Source organism: Cryptotermes secundus, unplaced genomic scaffold, assembly GCF_002891405.2.
Source record: "Cryptotermes secundus unplaced genomic scaffold, Csec_1.0 scaffold661, whole genome shotgun sequence".
Taxonomy (NCBI): Eukaryota; Metazoa; Arthropoda; class Insecta; order Blattodea; family Kalotermitidae; genus Cryptotermes; species Cryptotermes secundus.
In genome coordinates, this window is record NW_019745089.1 from 857857 (window position 1) to 873632 (window position 15776).

At 43.0% G+C, this 15776-nt stretch overlaps 1 protein-coding gene across 1 annotated transcript in view; it reads right to left on the reverse strand.

Moving 5' to 3' along the window:
* LOC111874945 (epithelial discoidin domain-containing receptor 1) overlaps nucleotides 1-15776 on the reverse strand; it is a gene marked incomplete at its 5' end in the record, with an annotated part of 554089 nt that overhangs the window by 371573 nt on the left and 166740 nt on the right.

A 15776-nucleotide genomic window follows, 5' to 3' on the forward strand; every position in this document is an offset into this window, starting at 1 on the left:
ATATATATATATATATGTCCGTTTTACACCACACTATATCATGAACGCCAAGTGATAACTGAGGTACGTGGTCATCTTCAAGTTCTGGCCCGTGTTATCTCTAGCAAAAAAAGTTCTTCCGCGGAGATGAGCCTAGAAATGTTCTAGACTTAGTGGTGAATAAAGTATTTTCCGATAACGTATCAGAAATCGAAACCCGGCCGCACTCGCGGTCATATTGCCAACTTCTCAAGAAGCATCAGGTGAGGTCGGTTTGTTTGCAAATAATCCAGATTTTACGAATGCACTCTACAAAATGCCTACACAATACAAAACAAGGCGTGCAATTTCCTTCTGTAACTCCGAAAGAGCAAACTCTCAAGACATACTATAATATTAACTCCTAAATAATATTTCCTGTTCGTATTGTCGGTGGACCAGCTGCATGGAGTTGAGCTGTGTCACTGCGCGGCACTGGTCGATACTCTAGCGCACTGGCAGAGTAGGGTCACACTAGGTCACGACCTTTCCATGGAAACCTGCCTGTCTATGCATAGCCACCAGACTTGTTCAGCATAATTGTTCATAATTTGCTTTATCTGCAGTTAGCACCAACAATATGTCGTGGCATATTCACGTATTTTATACATAAAAACTTCACAACACACGAGAATGAATAATACATATATTTTCCTTTATTAAGGCTTCATATAAGAGAAACAAAAATATTGTTGACATTGTAGGACAATACAGATATTTTCACTTCAACGCTGTATTGGAATAGTGCCACTGTATGGGGCCGCGTACCATCAGTTGACCGCGACAACGCACTCTGTCAATAGGAGAGAAGCTCTGTGTGCAGTCATGTATTGAACATGAATATTGAACTGCTTACACGTGTGCTCCTGGATATGAAATGAAAAACATTTTAGTTTTGGATTGTAATCGAAGGAGTAAGGCAAAATATATCTGCAGGATAAATCATTCAAAGTCACAATTTTTAAATAATTTCCCGAGGAATTCATTATCTGTTTATATTTTTCTAATTAGATTAATACATTTGGTTCAAATCCTTGGGCCTCATAACACGTAATAACAAAATGACTACAGTCCAAATTTATAATCGTTTAAGAATTAACTACTGTTATATCAGTCTTCATCGTTTGATTTACCCACAAAGTAAATTCACTTTATTTGTTTATTTAATGATGCTTGTAGTATCAGATGCTAAAGGTCGAACGATTGCTTTTTAAATAATGGAAATGATTGTAGATTAATTCTGGGTATAGTGTGGTCGCATATTATGCGAGAGATGCTTTCCTAATGACCTCTCATAATTCAAGACAATTGTTTTCATAAGAATAAACGTAAGGTACGAGGGTTGCTTTATCGGAGCGCATACATTTATAACCACTGTAACATGACATATTATCCGTCATAATCATTGCATTATTTCAAAACTTCAAGGATAAAGCGAGATTTTGTAAAAATTCTTATATCGCACTATTTCAAATTCGCATAAAATGCCACCGCACTGTACTTTCCTTGCAATTTCCGGGAGGGACTGATGAATATCACGACGCACTTCAGTCATGAGAGCCCGTCTCCGGGATAAGATTTGAATCCGGGAACTACCGATTATGATTATGTGTATGTAGTAGTCACTCGACCACGATGTTCGGCCCTACAACATAGGAACAATGAAATTACACGTAATGTTTTTACTGTTATTCTCAGTGGGATGAGACTTGAGTCCACTTGGTACTGCGACCACTACTGACCTATTGCACCAGCCCCAGATGATAGATGAGGGTGATTATGGAGCAATTGGTGGAATGAGAACTGACAGGGGAAACCCAAGCACTCGAAGAAAACCTAACCCAGCGCCACTTGTCCACCACAAATCCCACATGACCGGAACCGGGCTAAAACCCGGGTCGCCACAGTGTGCTATGGCACAGCGTAACCCGCAATGTTAGTTTCATTAAAACTATTTCGTATACTGGCAACCAGGACTCGATCCAAACGTTAAACCGTTTAGAAATACTCTCCGCATTCTGCTATGAACATGTTATTTATGAAGGAAGATCTAGAAATCGTGTTATGGCAGTTGGAACTTCCCATATCCTTTGTAAAAAAAAATATCAAGGGGTAGGTAAGTTAATTTTAATTTGGGGGATAGCTCAGAAGGTATAGTGCTGGGCTGTGGGTTGGACAGTTAGGGGTCGATTCCCAGCAGGGCCAAGACATTTTTCTCTACTTCACAGCGTCAAGACTGGCTCTGGGGCCCACCCAGTCTCCTATCCAACGGGAAACAGGGGCTCTTCCGCCGGGGCAAAGATACCGGGGGCGTGAAGCTGACCACTCACCTTCATATAGAGACAAGATCAAGCATGGCGGAGCTATACCTCCAATCTCCGAAATGTCTTCACGGCTTTGTGCATAATTAATGAATCACATGGACAGATTTAGCTATACCCATTCGACATCTATAATAATCGGTCATTTCGATAAGAGATGATACTGAGCGTATTTCTGTAGCGGTAAGGCTCTCTACTTTTATTCAGGAGATGATTGGTCCGCATCTCGACATGGCCACCGGCTATTCTGCTTGAGGTTTATCCCTGGTTCTCCTCAGGTTCTACACGAAAATGTCAATACTTTAACTCGAATATGCTGTGACCGGCTCCTTTCAAATCTTTTCCGATTCCATTCTTCATCAATCATCCTATGGTCTGAAAGCTCCCGAAAAATAAGGCATTGAAATTTAATATTTGAAAGTCTAAACAGCGGTGGTTATGAAGAGATCTATCCTCTTGGATACAACGCCGTGTTCTTTCATTCATCAATGGCTTTAGAGCATCTTTGTTCGTCCCTCGTCTCTACTTCAATTTCCTATTTTTTTTTACATAGACGGTAGGACATCTTGGGCGAGTGATAAACCCATCGCTAGGTCGCTACCTAGACACAGGACAATTTAAACACAGAATAAACGCAAACACAGACATCTATGCCTTGAGTGGGACTCGAACTCACGATCCCAGTTTCGAGCAAGAGAGGACAGTTCATGCCCTAGAAATTTAACCGACTTTTCTGAGAAAAATATCGCCTCCATCTTCAGGGTAAAGGAAAAAGACAAGAAAGAAACCAGCTTGAAGCAGGTAGCAAGTAGACTGAGATGTTATATCCCGAAAGATAGAACATTTGAAGCCACAAAAAGGTAAAGTGTAATTGTAGTGGACACACTTCTACTGTCATATCAATAAAGCTGACTTTGAAGTTTTCACCTCTTTAGTAACAAAACATATGGCAGTTCCGCCCGTGGCCTGCGGACGAATTTGGAAAGGTCGAGTCAGAAGTGTGACACAGTGGGGAAACAGATGTCACGCTATAGCTCTCGTGTAACCACGGTGTCAAAACACAGTGGAAGTTTGGTCACTTGTCACGAGGCACAGAGGAGTGGGGATCTACAATTCCGACAGTTTAGTAAACTTGAGTTCCGAATTTACATATATTACTGTAGTTCAGGAAATCGCTTACATTATATTTCCTGCCTTGAAGCATTGTTCAAGAACCCATACAGAATAACCAAGGAAACGCTGCTTCTGGCAGTAAATGTCTACATAATTTTGCAGTACAACTGATACATGTCAAAGATGCAGGAGTTGTGGATGCGAAGATTTTCGAGCTTCTACATCGTTTAATATTTAATTATGTTAAATAAGCCAATATATTCATATGTAGATATAATTAATAGTAGCTACAGACCTTATCAGGTACTGTCTTCGTTGGCTCGGAAGCCGGGATCGTGGGTACGAATCCCACACAAAGCAAGAGATGTTTGGCGTGTGTATGCGTTTATTATGTGTGTTTGTGTTGTCCTGTGTTTAGGTAGCGGCCTTGTGATGAGCTGATCACCCGTCCAGTGAGTCCTACCGTCTGTAAGAATGACCAATGAAAGTGAGAAATCAGCCCTATGTTCCAAAGTGGGAGCAAGAGGAAGAAAGAAAACAGGACTTACAGAGGAACCGGGATAGCGTAGTCGGTATAGCGACTGGCTACGGGCTAAACGACGGAGGGGTCGAAGTTCGAGTCCCGATAGGGTCAAGTATTTTCTCTTCTCCACGTCGTCCAGACCGCCTCTGGGATCCACCCAACCTCATAACCAAAGGGTACCGGGGTAGCACGCAGAATTCCAGCAGAAGGACGTGGTAGGAAGAAGCCACATTAAGGGCACAGATATGACGACAAGAACAACGTTAAAAAATGTCATAAAGACACATGGCATATGCGTATGGACTGGTATAATCTAGCTCAAGACAAGCTCAAGTGAAAACAAGGAAATGAACAGTTGGATTTCACAAAGGGCAAGAGATTTTTACAAGGTCTGACGGTGGGCACTGGAACATGGAACGAGTTCATTGCCGAGTTATTTTGGTGAACTTAGTGTACATGGGAGCTATGGCCTTATAATGGCTCAAAGCAAAATTACTCTTTAAGGAACTAAACTCATTCATATGCCCCCTGTTGCACCTCAACTCATATGACCCACTGTTGCACCTTAATTCATATGCCCTCCTGTTGCACCTAAACTCATATGACCCATTGTTGCACCTCAACTCATGTGACCCCCTGTTGCACCTCAACTCATGTGACCCACTGTTGCACCTCAACTCATATGCCCCCCTGTTGCACCTCAACTCATATGCCCCCCTGTTGCACCTTAATTCATATGCCCTCCTGTTGCACCTAAACTCATATGACCCACTGTTGCACCTCAACTCATGTGACCCACTGTGGCACCTCAACTCATATGCCCCCTTGTTGCACCTAAACTCATATGCCCCCTTGTTGCACCTAAACTCATATGACCCACTGTTGCACCTAAACTCATATGACCCACTTTTGCACCTCAACTCATATGACCCACTGTTGCACCTCAACTCATGTGACCCACTGTGGCACCTCAACTCATATGCCCCCCTGTTGCACCTAAGCTCATGTGACCCACTGCGGCACCTCAACTCATATGCCCCCTTGTTGCACCTCAACTCATATGACCCACTGTTATTCTGGGTTTGTTANTGTTGCACCTCAACTCATATGACCCACTGTTGCACCTTAATTCATATGCCCTCCTGTTGCACCTAAACTCATATGACCCATTGTTGCACCTCAACTCATGTGACCCCCTGTTGCACCTCAACTCATGTGACCCACTGTTGCACCTCAACTCATATGCCCCCCTGTTGCACCTCAACTCATATGCCCCCCTGTTGCACCTTAATTCATATGCCCTCCTGTTGCACCTAAACTCATATGACCCACTGTTGCACCTCAACTCGTATGACCCACTGTGGCACCTCAACTCATGTGACCGCCTGTTGCACCTCAACTCATGTGACCCACTACTGCACCCCAACTCATATGCCCCCCTGTTGCACCTCAACTCATATGCCCCCCTGTTGCACCTCAAATCATATGCCCTCCTGTTGCACCTAAACTCATATGACCCACTGTTGCACCTCAACTCGTATGACCCACTGTGGCACCTCAACTCATGTGACCGCCTGTTGCACCTCAACTCATGTGACCCACTACTGCACCCCAACTCATATGCCCCCCTGTTGCACCTCAACTCATATGCCCCCCTGTTGCACCTCAAATCATATGCCCCCTTGTTGCACCTTAACTCATATGACCCACTGTTGCACCTCAACTCGTATGACCCACTGTGGCACCTCAACTCATATGACCCACTGTTGCACCTCAACTCAAGTGACCCACTGTGGCACCTCAACTCATATGCCCCCTTGTTGCACCAAAACTCATATGACCCACTGTTGCACCTAAACTCATATGACCCACTGTTGCACCTCAACTCATGTGACCCACTGTGGCACCTCAACTCATATGCCCCCTTGTTGCACCTAAACTCATATGACCCACTGTTGCACCTAAACTCATATGACCCACTGTTGCACCTCAACTCATGTGACCCACTGTGGCACCTCAACTCATATGCCCCCTTGTTGCACCTAAACTCATATGACCCACTGTTGCACCTAAACTCATATGACCCACTGTTGCACCTCAACTCATATGACCCACTGTTGCACCTCAACTCATATGACCCACTGTGGCACCTCAACTCATATGCCCCCTTGTTGCACCAAAACTCATATGACCCACTGTTATTCTGGGTTTGTTATATTCTTTATTCAGGGTGCAGCGATAGCGCAGTCGGTATAGCGATTGGCTACGGGCTCAACAACCGAGGAGTCGGAGTTCGAGTCGAGGTAGGGCCAAGAATTTTCTCTTCTCCAAGTCGTAGAGAGCGGCTCTGGGGTTCTCCCAATCTCCTATCCAATGGGTACCGGAGGCTCCTTGCCCAGGGTTCAAGCGGCTGGAGTGTGAAGCTGACAATTCACCTCCAGCTAGTACCGCGGTAAAGAAAATGTGGATCTATATATCCACTCCCACATGCGCCTTCATGGCACAGTTCTTAATTCGTTAAACATAGGGAAAATTATACCTCTTATATTTTTATTCTGTATTTCTCTTTGTTTTGCCGCTTGTACACACGTGCACCCTCCATGGTTTTGACTTTGGCCGTTCAAACACAACGCGTAATGGAGCTGACGAAGTCCACTAAGTGTGATAAGGATTACAGGGTGTGCAACCTTTACTTCTGTTAAAAGCGTCAATACTATCCACTTAGCTCAGTCAGTACAGCGACAAGCTACGATTCCCTGTAAAGACTAGATTTTTGTACTCTCCATAACGTCCAGACTGGCCCTGGGGCGTATCCAGACTCCTTTCCCATGGATACTGCGAGCTCTTTCTTCGGAGGCAAAGAGGTCGGGGCGTGAAGCTAGTACCGAAGTCAAGAATCGTGGAGCTATACCCCCACCCCCAATAAGTGTTCATGGCGTGGTGCGTAATAAATAAAGCACGAGGACCGCTTAACATTTTTATGGGTTATAGCAGGGCCTTTGTTAGTGTGTTTTTCTACTCCCCACCCAAAATAGTTTCGGATCTCAGAAGTTAAGCCTAAAACACTGCTGGTACGTTCTTTGCTTCCAGTTTGTAGATTCCTAATACTGGAGTTACCTTACTTGTTATGTACATAAATCGCATTTAGACAGCCTACTTACAAACTTCCAAAGAATTAATTCCCTGCATAGCCGTACTGTTGCCAAGTCCCAACACAAAATGATTTGATGTCAAGACTTGAGCACAATCCGGCTTGGCCACTCAAGCGAAAAGACACTCAGCTCAAGAACCAATTACTATTGATGTCTCAGACAGCCGCAGTAATGCGCAAGTAATTACCGAAACGTCACACAGCGACCAACAACAAGCAGAGCGAACACAGCAGGATTACAACTGGCAATATCACACACAATGGAAGCCGACTATTCATTTAGGACACTCCGAATTGCACAGTGATAAGGATACCAACTATATTAGCTGAAGGTGTAGACATGGAAGGTACGTGATTCGGTTCTAGACCAGGACACTAGCATTGGGACGCATATTTTCGTGGCTTTTTTCGTTCTTAGTAAAGGCTGGGAAAAATTGATACAAAAACAAAGGCTGCTTCCTCTCATATCCATTCCACTTCAGTACACGTCAACTGGCTCGGCCACAGCCGCTAGAAGTGGCCGCGCGGTGTAAGGCATGAACTGCCTTCCCTCGCTCGAACGTTGGGATTATGGGTTGCATTCCCACTCAAGGTATGACTGTTTGTTTGCGTTTATTCCGTGTTTGTGTTGTCTTGTATGTAGGTAGAGGCCCTGCAACGGGCTGATCCCCCGTCCAAGGAATCTTACCGACTGTGTATAAGATCAAGAAACTGAAAAAGCGGCCAAGGTACAACAAAAGGACTGTAGAGCCATAGATAGATAGACATATTATTTTTTTAATTCTATTTTAAGTTCTCTTAGTGGGGGGTGGAGTCCAACTGGGTCCACTCGGCACGGTGGCCACTGATTGGCCTATTGTACCTGCCCCGGGTGATTATGATGATGGAGAATTTGGTAGAATGAAGACTGGCAGGGGAAACCGAAGCACTCGGAGAAAACCTGCAAAGCGCCACTTTGTCCACCACAAATCCCACTTGACAAGAAACGGGATCGAACCCGGGCCGCCGCGGTGGGAAGCCAGCGACTAACCGCTTGAGCTATGGCGCGACCCTAGATAGATAGAGAGATAGATACTGGTAGTTCGACCTTAAATAAATTCAACAATTTCTACACCACTGTTAATACGCCAAAAACCGAAATGACACGGTAGGAGTGTAGTGTCGTGGAGGCCCATAGGGTTATGAGACGTCGAGGCGCTCAAATTTTTTTTCTAGAAAATCGGTTCACAGATGGCGGTGAGGTTGTCAGCCTTACACGGCGGCCTGACTCCCTTTACCCCCATGAAGATTCCTGGTACTCATGTCTGTTAGATCCTGAGTCGACCCCAGGACCATAGTGCCCCTGGAAATTGGAAAAAGAAGTCCACGTCATCGAGACTCGAACCCGCTACCTTCCGGCTTGTAGCATAGTGCAACTAACTACTCTACTGCGATGGACTTAAAAGAAATTATGTGCGTGGCATTTTAAGCAGGAACCTTCCAAGATCCCAAAGTTTGTTTTAGTAATGTCACTTTAATATCTTCCTTAGCGTTGCCTGAGCTATTACGGCTTTCTTTTCGTCTTGTGTTGCATGAAAGCAAACAAAAAATGTCAGCGCGAGCAACAGCCGGAGCCAGGGCGCGGTTTGTATGAAAGGTCAGGCGGGCAGGCACGGGACAGGCTCGTCATTTGTTCCAACCTGCAGCTGTGATGAATGTCACAGAGCTTAACCTCCTTCCGGTTCACAAAATCTTTTCGACGTGAAACAAAGTGGGGGTAGTATTTCATTTTGAGTTGGCCGGGGGCGACAGTACTTTTACAACCCTAAGTCATACTCCTGTATAATTTGTAGAATCTACGACAGCCTCAACCCTTGAACGAAATGTTGGGAGTTTATATTGTGACTGTCACCCAACCGTGGGTAAATTTGTCACTTTCTACCACAGAAATCGTATTTGAAAAGTGCAAACAAGAAAGGCATCTCATGAGAAGTAGAGAAACATCTACCCAGGTAGAATATCTGTTGCTTAGTTTAGCGAAAAAAGAATGATGGCTGTAAATTTACATCGTATAAAGTAACAGAGACTAGAATTTAACCTAAAACATATATAGATTTCACTTATTACAAATAAGTACTATGAAGTTAAACGAGCAAAAAATTTGTTTTAAAATAAACGGATACTTCTGAACATTCATTACGCACTGAAATATTTACGATATAAGAAAAAGGTAAAGCTATCCCTGTAACAGGCCGTGAAGGCCCATAGGGTTGTGAGACGTCGAGGCTCTCATATTTTCCCTAGACAATCGGCTCACAGATGGCGGTAAGGTTCTCAGCCTTACGTGCCGGCTTTATTTACCGCCTTCCGCACCAGGAAGATTCCTGAGTCGACCCCATGGCCATAGTGCAGCCGGAAGTATTAGGTCAATTGAAAAAATCCACCTCGTCGGGACTAGAACCAGCGGACCTTCCGGCTTGTAGTACAGTTCTCGACCAAATACGCTATCACGTGATCCCTACGATTATATAACAAATAACACTAAACATAAATGGCAATAAGCAGTCAAATGATTTTAACGTAATGTAACGTGTCTGGAATCCAGAAGAGTCACTTCTATGGAAACGCTAGAACAGACCGTTGCAGTTCTATTGTAGTCTCCACGGTTACAGCAGAGGGTTCGTTTGCATAGCAGCGACCGAGGTTATAAAACGGGGTTGAATGCATTCGCACAGTTAGTCTGGATCCAACCGCTAAAGAAGACAGTCCAGTATTGCCGAGATATTGTAAGCAGTGATTGTAACACTGCAAGAGCTCATGATTGTAAAGTGTGTAAGGTGAGTGAGTGGAATAAATTCGCTATACCAAACACCACGGCGTAAACTTATTTGTAGCGTGACACACACAACACGCTACAGTAATAACGAGACGTTCTAATTCACCTACCTAATTATATCTGTCAGGAATACGAAAATGGAAGCAAATCGACCTGTGGACAGAGATGAATGAAAAATATTTTAAGAAATATTGACGTTCATAAATTGAGGGGAAATCTATGTAAGTCGTTTCATTAACTAAAAATAAATCAGCGATATAAAATTTATTTTAAATATTTTAATAAATATTTTAATATTTTAATAATATATATTTAAAATATATTTAAATATATTAAAATATTTTAATTAAAACCTAACAACTGGTTTTAAAAAATACATTCGCACATTGTAATATTTTTTTCAATGGCCCTCCCAGCCCCTTCAGGATCCTGGCCTCTTATTCAGTTCCGTAATCATTTTTCACAGACGGTAGGACTCCTTGAACGAGTGATCAGCCCTGCGCAAGGCAGCTACCTGATCACAGGACAACACAACTACAGAATAAACGCATACACACACCAAACATCCATGCCCTGAGTGGGAATCGAACCCACGATCCCAGTGTCCAATCGAGCGAAGACAGTTCATGCCTCAGACCGCGCGGCTACTGTGACTGGCCTATTGTAACATATTTATTCTAAATTCCATTAGGAAACAAGTTTCACATTTTAATTACATGGAAGTGAAATTATTTAGAGGCGGGACGGCTACATGCAGATTAAATAAGAGATTATCAAGGAACACGTGAAATGATAAACAAAATACTAAGGCCATAAGTAGGCAAGGAGACAAAGTCAAAATTTTCAGAGTGAGAGCAGTCGCCACATAATTTCACATGTCATTTAAACCTGGGTTAACAGGAACAAAAGAGCAGATTAAAATTAAAACAGAGCGCATACATTTTTAAGACGTTATCATGAACTATAATTAATATGATAAAGAAAATCAAAACATATGGGACTAATTGTGTGTTGAATAGATGTAAGAATAGATGAATTTATGGAAAAACTATTAAGTCACTTGATCAAATGGGACAGCGACAGACTCCCAAAGGATGCACCTCGTTAAAAATAAAACAGGAACAGAGATATAAGAAGACGATTCAAAATGTGCGTAGTAAGATTTCAGACGTGTAACCTGTGGAAGGGAGAATATGAACAAGAGGAATATGTTCCGTCCGGTCCTTGTTCATTGTCAACTGCTCATTAAACTTGCTCCAGGACGAGAATGTTGACAGTTTGCGCCCGCTGGCTTGTTATATCCCACAAATAAATTAATGGATTTGTGATGTGACGTCGTATAGTCTGGTAGGACGATACCATCGTTTCAGATCAATCTTTTAGAGTCCAAGATGTGAACTGTTGGTACGCTTTTACCAGATTACACGGCTGCATATTCAAGAAGATAATAGTAACCACAAAGACCGCCACGAAAATCTCGAATTTTACATGTTGCATGAAATTTATGTCTGGTCATAACTGATCTATTGGGCACTCTTCATACAGGGATGCAAATCATTTTGTTTATATTCCATTAATCAGGCCTGTAATGAAAGCCACGCTGTGTAAACGTCCCCAATTGTTTCATATGCCTCTTGAATATTAATGTTGTATTCCTTTGTGCTTGTGATTGAAGTTTAATATTATAATTAAAATATACTGAATCAGTACAATACAGTAATATAGACTTTTCTAGAGAACGACTCGTTGAGTCAACCGTAAAATTAAAAAAAAAAATAATACAGGCTGTATCCAAAGAAAATTATTAGAATAAATCCAAATAAGAATTACAACAAAATTGTTTAGAATAAACAGTGAAGTATAACGGTTTGTAACAACGAAGGCCTATGATATTTATATAAACATATATATACACACACACATATACATACAGAGTGTCCAAGGAGAAAAATCAATATTTTGGGAGGGCATGGTATCGGTCATTCAAAGCAAAAAATTTGTATATGTAAATGCCAGAGGAAAGTTTAAACCTGTAACTTATTCTACACCTTTCGTTGATAACGTCTGTGTTTTAGTTATGAAGTGCTCTCTGATTATGACCTTATCGTCTTGTTTTTGTTGCTTTATTTTCGGTTTCAGGCTGCGGAATTCTTTTTGAAGAAAATACAGAAAATATGTATACAACACTTGATGCCGCTTGTCGGCGAAGTTAGTACCAACATTAGAGGATAGAGGGTGTTGCGTGGTCAGCGCAACGAATCCCCAAGGTCGTTAATTTCGGTTTTCTGGACCGGATCCACTATTTCCTTGAAACAGCTCCTCAATTTTCCCCACGAGGCTCAGTGGATCCCGTTCCAGACCCACTACTTCTCAGAAAATCTGGCAACACCAGGAATCGAACCCGGGACCTCTGGATATGTAGCCAGGAACTCTTACCACCAGATCACAGAGGCGGTTATGATAATACCACACAATATTTAAAAGAGTTTCTCGAAAACTGTATTTTGTATTTTGTCAGTATTCAATGTCATGGCTGAACTGTGAGTACGTCAAGCGAAGTTCCTAATATATATATATTTGTAAAATAAAGAAGACATATGAGGCACTATGCTACAAGCCGGAAGGTCGCGTGTTCAAGTCCCAATGAGGTCATTGGATTTTTTTTTTTCAATTTACCTAATCATTCCAGCCGCACTATGGCCCTGGGGTCGACTCAGCCTCCAACAGAAATGAGTACCAGGAATTAATTAAATAATTTTCCTGGGGAGTAAAGAGCGGCCGGCGCGTAAGGCTGACAACCTTACCGCCAACTTTGTGCCGGCTGTCTGGAAAATGTGGGAGCCTCAACGTCTCACAACTCTATGGGCCTTCATGACCTGTTACAGGGATACCTTTGCTTTTCTTTTGCACTCGTGTAAAAGGGTTCCTTGATACAACAGGAGTGAACGTCTGTAAGACACGTGCAAGATGTTTCTTCTGGTATTGCAAAGGTCAAACAACACGACCCTATATTTACGTCTCATTGAACAACCTCGCGACCCCTCGAAACACACGTAGGTCGGAATGGCAGGGTCCCTAATTAGTACCAGACCCCACTATTCACACTTCCACCCTTATAGAGCTTGGATGTGATTTACAGCCAGCCCATAAGCAGGCTTATTTGTTGGAAACCACATGGGATTTTGGAAACATTCCTCAAATAGCTCCACCGAAACATAAGAACACATTACACGCCTAGCTCCATGTAACGGGGTCATTTTCAAACAGCTGGCAGTCACTAAGTTTGTCAAGAAATTTTTTTCTTTTTGTGTATGAAAATCTAGTTTACCATATCGCCGATCAAAGTAGCGGCGCGGTCTAAGGCATGAACCGTCTTCGCCTGCTCGAATACTGGAATAGTGGTTTCGAATCCCACTCCATGCATTGATGTTCGTGTGCGTTTATTCTGTGTTTGTGTTGTTCTGTGCGTAGGTAGCGGCCTTGCAACAGGCTGATCCCGTCCAAGGAGTTCTACCGACTGTGTATAGATTAAGAAACTGAAAAAGCGTCCAAGGTCCACTAGGGCTATAGAGCCATAGATAGTTTTCAATATCATAGTCACAAGCGTCAATAATCGGACCCTATGATGAGTCAGATGAATCCAATCCATATTTTCACACACTAAAATTTTAAGGAGGTATTTTAATATTACCCTTTCATATTTCGTCTCCTCTCTTCGATTTTTCAAACTACAGTTTTGAATGTATTTCCTTCCTCTCCGCTGTTGAAAAGAGAAAAATCTTGTCCTGTTGGGAATCAAACTCAGGCCATCCAGCTCGCAGCCCATCCGTATGCCGACTGAGCTATCCTGACTCCCCGATTCCCTATCAGACTTGAAACATTAATATTCTACTTTCGGTAAACACAACGAATTTTCACTACACGAAAGGCAGATGCAGTCCCCATTCATGATCAGTTCTCCAGTCTAGAGTGCATATTGTGGCGTGTAGACCCGTTGCTAGACAACGCCCGCAACACACATGCGGCCAGCAGTACAAGAACAGTGTCCGCAAACATAGAAAACACTGTTTCTGTACAGTTGGCCGCGTATGTGTTGCGGGCGCCTATATAGGAAACACTGTTCCTGTACAGTTGGCCGCGTATCTGTTGCGGGCGCCTACATAGGAAACACTGTTCCTGTACAGTTGGCCGCGTATGTGTTGCGGGCGCCTACACAGGAAACACTGTTCGTGTACAGTTGGCTACATATGTGTTGCGGGCACCTACATAGAAAACACTGTTCTTGTACTGTTGGCCGCGTGTGGGTTATGGACGTTGTCTAGCAACGGGCCTACACGCCACAATAAGTTTGTTCCTATATTTCCTTCATAAAAGAATACCTTTGTCTTACGTAGTAATGTACATTTTAATTAAATTGTAGTTCACTTACACAACGGTATTTGATTTGAGATTTTCACGAGGGCGAAGATTTACGAGTACATTCTAGTCTTCTGGTTTATAACGTCGTACGGTCTTGATGGCGAATACCAACACCTCCCAGGGTGTAGACCCGTAACTGGATAACGACCTCCAAATAAAAAACGAAACATCCGCTGCTAGGCAACAGATTCCTAATAAGCAAGTATACGCAGCCGTTACTGCCTAACGCCTTCACAAGCATGTTCCCACGGAAACGCTTGGACTACAAAAATGAACGGCGTTTTCTACGCGGTCCGTGCAGAGATGTTACAAGGAGGACAATTGGAGAAAGAGTTCAGAGAGAGAGAGAGAGAGATAGTTGTAAGGGAGTCTGTGAGGAGAAGAATTTGTCGATGCAGTTGAGAGCGAGCGGGTAACGAAGTGAGCGCTGAAACTAAAGAATCTCCACTGTTAGAAGACGTTACCAGGAAATGACTGAAGACACAGCAGACTGAGAAGATTTAACGTGTGTTGTAATGATTTGTAAAGTGCGGAGGTCAGAGATGGCGCTATAATTAAGTGTAGTCATGAGTCGTATGGTAGAGTGGTCAATAAATAGAGTCCCCAATCCAAACCTCCATCTTTCTCTTCCTTCGCAGGTTATTAAACAACATTTTCAGTATCGAGAATATAGAAATGTAAGATGAGTGAAAAATAATGAATTGCAAAGGATTTGAAAGAAAACTGTAGCGACCTAATTGAGGTTCTTTCAGAGAATTTGACGGGGGAAACCAAGAGGAACCTTAATTAAGGTAACCGGTGTCCCAGCCGAGATTATATCCAGGCGTCTGCCGATTAGAGCTCTAGAGACTTACTTCTATACCAACCTGTTCAGCATCTCCATCTTCAGGGAAGACACTATGTTCCTCTACCTCACTACACTCCATCACAAACCTCAAGACCATATTGTGCAAACTACCCGAACCCGAAGGTTGTGACCTCTGTGGTAAAAGAAGAAAACATTTTTATGGGCATCGTATAGTCCGTTGAAATTCAACCGACGTTTCAAATGAACATATCACCGTCATCTACGTGGTCGAAGAATAATTCGAGCAAGAAATAAATGTGAAATCAGGTGGAAAGGAGCTCCGAAAGGTCGGTTGAATTTCAGTGGACTATACGACATAATATCCCATAACCTCAGCTGTGAGAACCTCAGAGCCTAAATCTGTGGTACAAATATCGCAGTTTGAGAACACTTGTCTAGACGAATGGAATTATTTCAGTTAGCGCTAATCCCATCGCTATATAGGCCACGCCATTCTGTTATAACAAATAGAGGGCGATCTAATATGTGGAGCAGTGGAGACAGAGAGAGAGAGCGGGGCCCGTCCCAGGAGGCAAAGTACGAGACAGCCACCAGAAGCAAGTCTAACA